We start from the raw sequence: 10,107 nt of genomic DNA, 5'->3' as shown, positions 1-10,107 counted from the left end.
GGCCAAGTATGACGGGGTCGGCCGGCCCAGTTATCAGAGCTCTTTCTTCCCCTGCTTTTTACAAGCTTCTGTCTTTCCACTTCTGGGCTCCCATGCCCTCTTTTCCTAGCCACCTCCAACACTCTCATTTTCTCCCCTCCAACATCCTTCACACTTTTGCCCACTTTGTCCTATAGCACGTATACATAACTGCCTTCCTTCTGCTTAATAGAAAAACTGATTCCCCACTTCTCCTACAAGGTTGAATTTCCCTCCTTAGGTGACGTGTAAAGACCTGCATGGTCTAAAAGCCTTCTCACTCACCAGCCTTAGCCCCTCACTGTTCCCTTCTGGCCACAGACACCGACACGTGGGGTCACCGGTGGGACTCAGCTCGCATCCCCTCAAATATTCTCTTATGTGGATGAGCAGTCGTACCAACGCTGTCTGTTAAATAAGCCACACTTTCCTCGCCGGACTAAAACACCACTTATGCCTAATATGTTATCACATGTATACTGGACTGTATTTCTCGATTCTCTTTGGTTAAAATTATTTGGTTTACCACTTTGTCAAACTAATCTATTTATCTATCTGTATTCCAACACTGTATTGAGTCGATTCTACTGGCTTTATAGTATTCGTTGACATCTGCCAGATAGGTTTTAAAAAGAGTTTCTTGGCTATCTCCAAAGATTTGTACTTCCATATGAATTTTAAGATCATTTTATCCAATTCCAAATTGGATAAATTCCAGTGGAATTTAAATTGTAAATTTAATTAAATTTACATATTAATATTTAGAGAATTGACTTGTGCTGTAGACAATTCTCTTTATTATCACTGGCTTTTTGAAAATGTCAGATACATTTAAATTTCTTTATTCAAGGTCCTGTTAATTATTTTACAAAAAGGGTATGACAAACCATAGTAGCCATTTCAGACATCTCAAAGCTATTCTGCCTTTTTATAGCATTCTTGAGCATAAGAAAAGCAAAATAAATGTTAAAAGGAAATATTGGTGGGGAACTTCTAGGGAACCGAGGGACGGGCAGCCACTTAACTCTGAACCACTTTACACATCCTTCAAAACACTATTTAGATCACCAAGAAGAACAAATAGCACCAAATAAATATTATGCCTGCAGCAAAACAATATTAATGGAAAGCACAACAAATTCAACAAAGATGACGTGACAGAGCTGAAACTAATCATATCAGTCATATCAATATTTTAAATTTGGTTCACAAAGCAAGAGACACACTCAAAACAAAGTGATTCAGCAAAGCCAAACTAGAGGATAAGCAAATACACGAGGCCAGTGGAAACAACAGAATATCAGGGTACTGATCCTGAGAGCAGACAACAGAATTGGAATTAAAAACGGCAAATGAAATAAATTAAATGCCATTTCGTTATTTTAAACATTTTATACTAAGATATAGGAGGTATGAATAACTAGGCTCTAAAGAACACAATTCCTTCATAAGACAGAAACTGTGGAAGACACGGGATAGATTGAAACACACTCTTGGTGCAAGAGATAGCTGGTGGGCCAAAGACCAGTAAGGATGGTAAAGATCTCAAGTGCAATTCTAGGTAAGTTTCCCCTTAACCAGACACTTTTTATTGAAAAAAAACCCACAATGAACAGAATGTAAGGAAATCCCACAGTGATGGAGACATGTCAAAGGCCTACAAGAAATCTACTGAAAGAACCTCCAGTAGCCAAAGCTGAAAAAATTTGAGCAATAAGGTAGTATCAGATTATAACCCAAAGTATAGAGTAAACATGCATAAGTCCATATGCTATAAATAAAAAATTGAATAAATATGAGAGAAGAAACAAATCTTCCATGAAGAAGAATTTCAAGTAATCTGTGTAGATACTCTACCCTCCAAAGGTGAAGCATAACTTCCAGTCCTGAGGTACTGGCTGAACAGTGATCTCCTTCCAAAGCATATAGTATCAAGGGGATTAAAAAAACAATAATTTTGCAGTGGAGAAATCTGATACACACTACCTGAGCCAAGTGATCAAGGCTCACTCTCCCAGGCATTCTAGCAGTTTCCATAACCTCAATTCCCTATATTGAATCCTTGAAACACTGAGAGTGATTTCTGTTTCTCTGACAAAATCCTCCTTGGTTCTCAGACCCTGTCTTAGTTTTCTGGGGCTGGCAGAACAAAGTCCCACAGACTGTAGACTTAAGCAGCAGACCTTTACTGTCTCATAGCCTGGAACCTGGACGTCCAGGATGGTGTCCACAGAGTCTGTTCCACAGAGTCTGTTCCTTCTCAGGGCTGTAAGGGATGCTCTTTTTCACTCCTCTCCCCTTGGTTTGTAAATGGCCATCTTCTTCCTGTGTCTCTTTGCATTCCATTCTCCCTGTGAATATATCTGTTTCCAAATTTCCCCTTTTTGTAAGGACACCAACCTTACTAGATTAGGGCCAACCCTACTGACCTCATTTTTACTTAATTATCTTAGTAAAGGCTGTATCTCCAAATAAGATCACATCCTGAGGTACTAGGGGTTAGAACGTCAACATATGAATTTGAAGGGAAGACACAATTCAACCCATAAAAGATCCAAAATAACAGTGACTTATACAAGACAGAAATTGATTATTTCTTGTATAATCTAAGGATATTATGTAAATAGCTGGTTTACTGCCCAATAACATTCTCAGCTTGGCAAGCTATTTTTTCTCAGCTTGGCATGGATGTTTTCCCTAAATTCACCTCATGGACCAAAACTATTGCTGCAGCACCAGCCATAAGGACTATATTCCGGCTAGCAGGAAGTAGTACTGGACAAAGGAGAAAGTGGCAAAGAGCATAAGCAAGTTACCTGTTAAGAAAGTTTTCCCAAGTACTTTTGCTTACATTCTTTTGGCCAGAATTAAGTTAAATGGCCCCACCCATCTCTTGTGTGAGATGCTAATTAACATAATATTTATTCTGAGAAGAAATTAACCTGGTGAAAACTTCTGTTGCTATGAAGGAAGGAGAGGATGGATATTGAGGTCAACTGGCAAAATGCTCCACAGTGAAGATATTACATAATTATAGGCTGCGGTTCCAACTATTTGGTTGGAAAAAGTAGTGAAAAGACTTACAGAGGTCAATGGAAATACCGTCTATTCTGTGGATTAGTCAAGATCTCAAAGTTATTTATAAAAGCAAGCTTTCTTCTTTATCTTTGGACACACTGTATGTCTTGTCAAAGGAAGACTCAGAAGCAGAATCACTTTAAAAAGCAGAGGAAGCGTTTTTTCACAAAGACTTCTAGGAAAGTCAGGCTTCAGAAGACTGGCTCACCAAACATAAAATGCAACAGATATTTTTAACAATGGCAAATGACCAAGCTTAGTCCATTTATATTATTCTGCTCATGGTGGAAAAGGAGCAATTCTCAAGCAGTTATATCCACAAAGTTATGTTCCAACACCAACACATTAAAAAAAAATCAGGGATAAAATTTTTTATGAAGTCCAGTTTATACAAAATAGTCAAGATTTTATCTTTTGGGCATTCCAGAACCCATAAGTGTGAACTGTTAGTTTTGGTTTATCCCAAGGGCACGCAGTATCTTTTATGACAGTTCTTAGACATCTTAGCAGCAAAGCAAAGTGTTCGATTCTGATTCTGCAACGTCAACCAAAAATGTCAGTTTCTTCCTGCACGTCTCCATTTGCATTTTCCCTTTTATCTCCTTGGCAACAAGGACAAGACATCAACATTGAGCTTTGCTTCCCTTCTTTGGCCTGTAGGTAAAATATCTGGATATTATTACTCTAGGCCCTCCTGGTGCTGATTTCCCAAATTACCAGCACTCCCACGCCACCCGCGTCCTGCCATCACTGGTTACCTCGCACTGTGGTCACTTCCTGCTGTTTCTCAGGCAGCACCTAGAGGACAGGGCAGGGATTGGGCAAAGGGCTATCCAAACACAGAACTGGTAAAACAGGAGGCTGGACTCAATGACAATTAAATGATCGATCTCTCATTTTCAAAAGACAGTTTATCAGTTATGTGAGCATTTGAGTGTACAGTTTTTGCAGCTGCTGAGAAGAAATGCTTTCTATTATTAGCCACTGAAGAAACAGAGAAGCGGGTATTGTTGCTGCATCCCACCTAGTGGTCATCACTGCTGAGACACAGAGCAGCTTTTTGGATTCAAGATCAAGGACCAGGATGGGATTGAAGCCACATTTTCTCGTGCCTTCAACTGTTCCCTCTTATAAAGTAAGCCACCTGGAAAAGTATTAATTTTTTTTAGCTGTGAGATGATCAGCCAGTGAAATTTAAGGCTGATACTTGAGGAAGAAATGTATTTCTTTGAAGATTTAAATTAAATGAGAGGTAGTTATCAAAGATCATCATAGTTCAAGATTAGCCTCAATAAATCATGACTTCCCTTTTACTGTCTCTTCCCTCTTCTCAGAAGAAGGCATCTTTAATGTAATTTTATAATGCAGGAATTTAAAGTTCTGGCATTAACACTTTACTAACACGAGTGTCTACGTAAATACCCTATTGGTTGTTCAGGTGCTGCTAAAGGCTTACACTTTTCAAGCAAAAGCAACAAAATACCGGGAGTGTCTTGCAATTTGGAAACTGTTTCTCAGTCCTGATTTTTTTTCTTACAAACTCCAAGCAAATGATTCATTTATCCCTAAAGACAATCTCACTAATGAAAAAGAGCCCTTTAAGATCACTCCAATTAATTGGTAGCAGCTACACAAGGCCCTGTGTTAAGAAAGCGCATATGATTAGGCTGAAAGCAATTTAGCCAAAGCAATTTGGCTCACTGTGATGGAACCGAAAGTAACCAAAAGTTCTGCTTAAAAGCCTAACTGCAAATGAGTATTCTTCCAATGATGTGCTTGTCTTTTAGTACGGTGCTTCGCACGATGATTTCTTAAATATCTAAGAATTTTGGAGACAAAGATTTCCATGTTATTCCTTCCTGTCAACTGAAAAAAATGCACAGCCTAAAAGTTGAGAATTATGTTTTATTCGGTGGACAAATCTGAGGACGTTAGCCAGGGACACAGCATCTCAGAAAACTGTGAGAAACTGTTCCAAAGAGGCAAGCGGGGAGAGGAGGGAACCAGGATATATAGGAGTTTTGGGCAACAAAAGACAAGAAGTCAGGGACTTTCCTAGCGGTCCATTGGTTGGGACTCTGCACTACCACTGCAGGGAAGAGAGAATAAGATCCCACATGCCTGGTGGCACGGCCAAAAAAAAAAATAAATAAAACGACAAGGAATTCAGGACATCAAAATGTTACCGTTAATGCAAGAAAACCAGATATCTCAAGTTAAGGAATTTAGCACTTTGCTATGTATGGGAAGATGCAAGAGTCTGGGCTCACTGAAGTCATTCCTTGGATGTGCACCTCAGCTCTCTGGGGCCGGTACCCTGTGCTCTCTCATCCTGTGGCTGCAGCAGCTGACTGCTAGATGGACTTGCCAGTGGGCAGACCTTTTGTCTCCATCCTGAGTTCCCTCAGGGCTCACCATCCGGGCACCTGTCCTGTGATGGCGTCATGGCTGCCACACGCTTTGTTTACTGATATGACCGGCACTATCTTAGTTCACATTCCTAATTTGCTTTTTTAAAATTTATATTCTTCCACTACTGCAGTGCACTCTTTGCAGTAGCAGAAATATGGAGAAGTCAGCTACCCACACACGGAGAATTGTGAAGTCTTTCTGGTGATTAGCTCTAGGGCTTTAATGTTGTGATACGTCCTTTGGAGGGGGAACAGTTCTTTTTCTACTTCAATGCATTACAAACAGAACTAAATCAATGAGAAAAATTATAAAAAAAAGAAATTGAAGCTATCGGTAAAGATCTAAACATTCGATGGAAATATTGAAAGACAGAAAGAGGTGCAAAACTCCAGCGAGGCACCAAAAGTATCACCATTCAAGGAATATTGTATGTTAATCATTACCTGTAACATTATGATTTGACTAAATTATCCTGGGGCCCAGCTGACACTTGGCTAAACAATATTGATCAACCTATGAGCACAGGGGGATGGACCGAAAGACCTCAGGGCTCAGCCAGGGAAAAGAATTAGACTGATCAGAGATGAAGGGGCAACCACATTACAATATGCTCACCTGCTAGAAAATAAATACTATTCCTATAAACAAAGAGAAAACGTTTGAGGAGAACACCTTGTCATCATCGTGCTGCAATAAAAACAGCAAAGAAATCGTGAAGACTTTCCCCAAGTGTTAGCCTTTAGTGGAGAAATATAATTTAAAACAGAATAATCTTCCAACCTTGAAATTCTCTCCATAAAGTCAGTAGAGAAAGAAAATAGTTTTATTGTTGAATAAGCACGTGATGTGATGCACGTAGCAGGTGGTCTGCTAAGAGGTTGCAAGGACAGAAAGCCCTCTTCTGTCACCAAGCGGATGCGACCCATTAGATACACGTTCTCAGGATAAACAGTAACTAGTCCTCAAGTAACAGGACTTGACAGAAACATGTGTCCCATGTAATTCATCCTAAATCTACCTGGTAATTGGGGTGACCATCCGTGTTGGTTAATTGACTTTATACAAAGGAAGAACAAACACCGATCTCTCTACGGCAGGAGATGGAGCCCTACCGTCCTTGATGTTACATCTCAAGGAGATGGCTCCCAGGTCCTTGAGAAAGACTTTCCCGGGCTGGGAAACCTAAGTTTAGCTTTTGGAAAGATTTACAAATACTTCGAAGAGACAGAGAAAGAACTTGCAAGTTTTTTAAAGAAAATGTTCTAAGAAAAGGGAGGGGAAGCAGCTCCTCCCTCATCTCTAACAGGTAGAATGATGCCTCTTCTTTTCACTTTTTATTTGCCCTACACCTTCCACGTTTGCTTCTCTGGCAGCAGCCTCACTGCCTCTGCCACCCTGCATCTTCAGTGCTTGCTGGTCGCCGCCGGGAGCCTGCTGTCAATGTGACCCCTTCCCCTCCAGTGTGGCCCGTGGCCACCTCGCCTCTTCTTCCTCAGTTTGCTCCAGACCCAAGCTGCCAGCCTTCTATCAAATCTGAAGTGCTAGAAAACACCGTTCTCAGGGAATTTCACCTGATAGTGTTGTTATGTCATCTATCATTTCCTTTATATACTTCAGTACAGACGGAAGGATGCACATGTGTGTGTGTGCACGTTGCCTTTCGTTCATAAGGGAGGGATGGGGGTCAACAAGGAGGAATCAGGAAACAAACTCCGGGCGGGCAACTCGAAGACCCTCGTTGGTATTCCAGCCTCCAGGGGGCTACGCAGCTCTTCCTGTGATGCCAGCTCCGTTCTGCACTGCAGGACTGTAAATCTACATAAGAGATGTAATAAATAATAGTTCACGGGAGGAATGAGCGGTGTTCACCCTGCGTGGCTGCAAAAGATGTTTGGGGCACTTCAACTTTTACATGATCATGTAGAAAAACCTGGAGAGTAAAGCAGCTTAACTTTCCAAAAAGGTGCCAAAGGTTTAAAGTCCTAGTCAATCATGTGACCAAGAGCTTCAAAAACGTGCTACATCCACCTTCAGAACATTGCTGAATTTGCATCTGAGGAAACTTTTCTTGCAAAGTACTGGGCTCTACACCTGACACTAACACAACATTGTAAATCAACTACACTTCCATAAAAAATGAAATTAAAAAATTTTTTTAAATGTACTTGGTGAAGTACCGAAAAGGACAGAGAACTGACCGTGTGACTACAGGCAAAACGCAATACTCTCTCTTGCCGGGGTGCAGAGAGGTACCTGCCTCTAATTGTTAGAAACCACTGACACCCCCGCAAAAGGATACGGCAATACGCATCACCAGACTATGTCCGTTTTCAACAGATGTATATCTGTCTCAGAAAAAGTTTAATTCATTAAGTAATGAGATAAATGATTGCGTATATGCCAGTACAAGACACTGAAGGTAAGCAAACCAAAATTTAAGAGCATAAGTGCAGTTTAAATTTTTTCCAGAAAAAACAATGTTAACAATAAATAAGTGAAAAAATGCATATAGAGAGAAATAAAATTGGTTTCATAAATTATGAATCCACCAAAAAAAACTGCAATGAAAATCTAAAAAGATAAACTGGTAGGGCATTTTTCTTTTGAAGCTACTTGTTAAAAAAAAAAAAAGGATTAAATTAGCTGAAAATAGCCCACAAAAGAGACCAAATTCTCAATTACAGTTAAATCAGGCTTTTCTAGTTTACCTTCATTGTTTCTTTTTTAATAAGATAGTGTTTATATATAACGGCATATATAATTTTAGGTATATAGGTAGGTGAATGTCAGTAATTGTAGAAAATCATGTTAGCTGAGTTTGGGCTACAAACTGGATTTCTTCAGCAGTTAGTTTGGGTCTCAGTTCAGATATTTTGTCCTCAGCGTTTGTGCTTTGCATCTGTTGATTAGAGATGAGAGGGGCTTCCCTGGCGGCCCAGTGGTTAGGACTCTGTGCTCCCAGTGCAAGGGGCACACGTTCAATCCCTGGTGAGGGAACTGAGATCCCGCAAGCCAAGCAGTGGGGCAAAAAAAAAAAAAAAAGAGAGAGAGAGAGATGGGGAGGTAGATTTTGGACATCCGTTCTCAGACTCCTTCCTTCCAGGATTCCCCACACTCCTCAACAGTCATTTTTTACCAGCTCATTTCTGATTTCCTAGAAATCCTTCTGGATTTTTCCACATGTGCCCCACAGCCCCCCAGAGAAACCTCCGTGTACAGTTCCACCTCCCGGTTCAAGCACGTGTGCTCTCCTCCCGGAGTCTGCTGGCTTCTCCTCACCCCCATGGCCTCCAGGTAGTTTTTGTACATGTCCGGTCTTTATAGTTTTTCCTTCCAGGGCTTTGTCTGTAGAGACTTGGTCCATTTTAGGAGAAAGATAGACTCCTGCCAACAGAAGCTCTCCGACTCTCACCCTAACAGTTAATTCCCATCATTATCAGAAATCTCCAAAGGAGATGATGCTTGGACTGAAGAGGGAAAAGTAAGCCAGGTGCAAATGCCCTCAGTTTCTCCATTAAAACATGTAGACAGTTGTATTACTTTTCCAGTTAGCCTTTTTCTATGGCGTTTAAATCCAAGGAACCCAAACAATATCAACTTTACATCAAATCTTTGCTATCTGAATTGCGACTCAGCCGGAGTCATTTTTATTACTAGCTATTGACCACAAGGGCTACTGAACTGCTGTGTGGACACAGCAGGTGTTGTGGACACAGGAAACAATACAGCATCCTCAGCAAATTCTCTGTGGGCATTTCCACTTTCTCTATCTGCTGGAGATGCAAGAATGTTTTACTTCTCTCAGTAAGACCATAGATGATGCACGATAAAAGGGCCTCCATCTCTTGACAGAGTGGCATAATATATGGAAAGAAACTGATGTAGGCGCAAGAAAGTAGACCTGACACCGATTTCCAGATTTTCTTAAGTTAGGGGTTAGGAGGCGCTTCATGCCCTTAATAATTTTTTAAAATTCATTTTATTGAGGTAGAGTTGATTTACGATATTGTGTTCATTTCTGCTGTACAGCAAAGTGACCTAAGTGCACAGATATATACATTCTTTTTCACAGTCTTTTCCATTATGGTTATCACAGGATATTGAACAGAGTTCCCTGTGCTCTACAGTAGGACCTTGTTGTTTATCCATTCTATATAGAACAGTTTGCATCTGCTAATCCCAAACTCCCAATCTATCCCTCCCCAACTCTCCCTCCCCCTCAGCAACCACAAGTCTGTTCTCTGTGTCTGTGAGTCTGTTTCCATTTTGTAAGTTCATTTGTGTCATATTTTAGATTCCACATATAAGTGATATCATATGGTAGTTGTCTTTCTCTGTCTCACTTATTTCACTTAGTCTGATAATCTCCAAGTCCAACCACGTTGCTGCAAATGGCATTATTTCATTCTTTTCTATCGCTGAGTAGTATTCCATTGTATATATGTACCACATCTTCTTTATCCATTCATCTGTCAATGTACATTTAGGTTATTTACATGTCTTGGCTATTGTGAATACATTCCTTAATTTATTTATCAAGTAAGAAATGTAAGCTGATATCTTTTATGAGCAGAACACTGGGCTAAGTGATGGGGGATA

The sequence above is a fragment of the Delphinus delphis genome, chromosome 18, assembly GCF_949987515.2.
Source record: "Delphinus delphis chromosome 18, mDelDel1.2, whole genome shotgun sequence".
In the NCBI taxonomy this organism is placed as follows: Eukaryota; Metazoa; Chordata; class Mammalia; order Artiodactyla; family Delphinidae; genus Delphinus; species Delphinus delphis.
Note: the sequence above shows the minus strand (reverse complement) of the source record.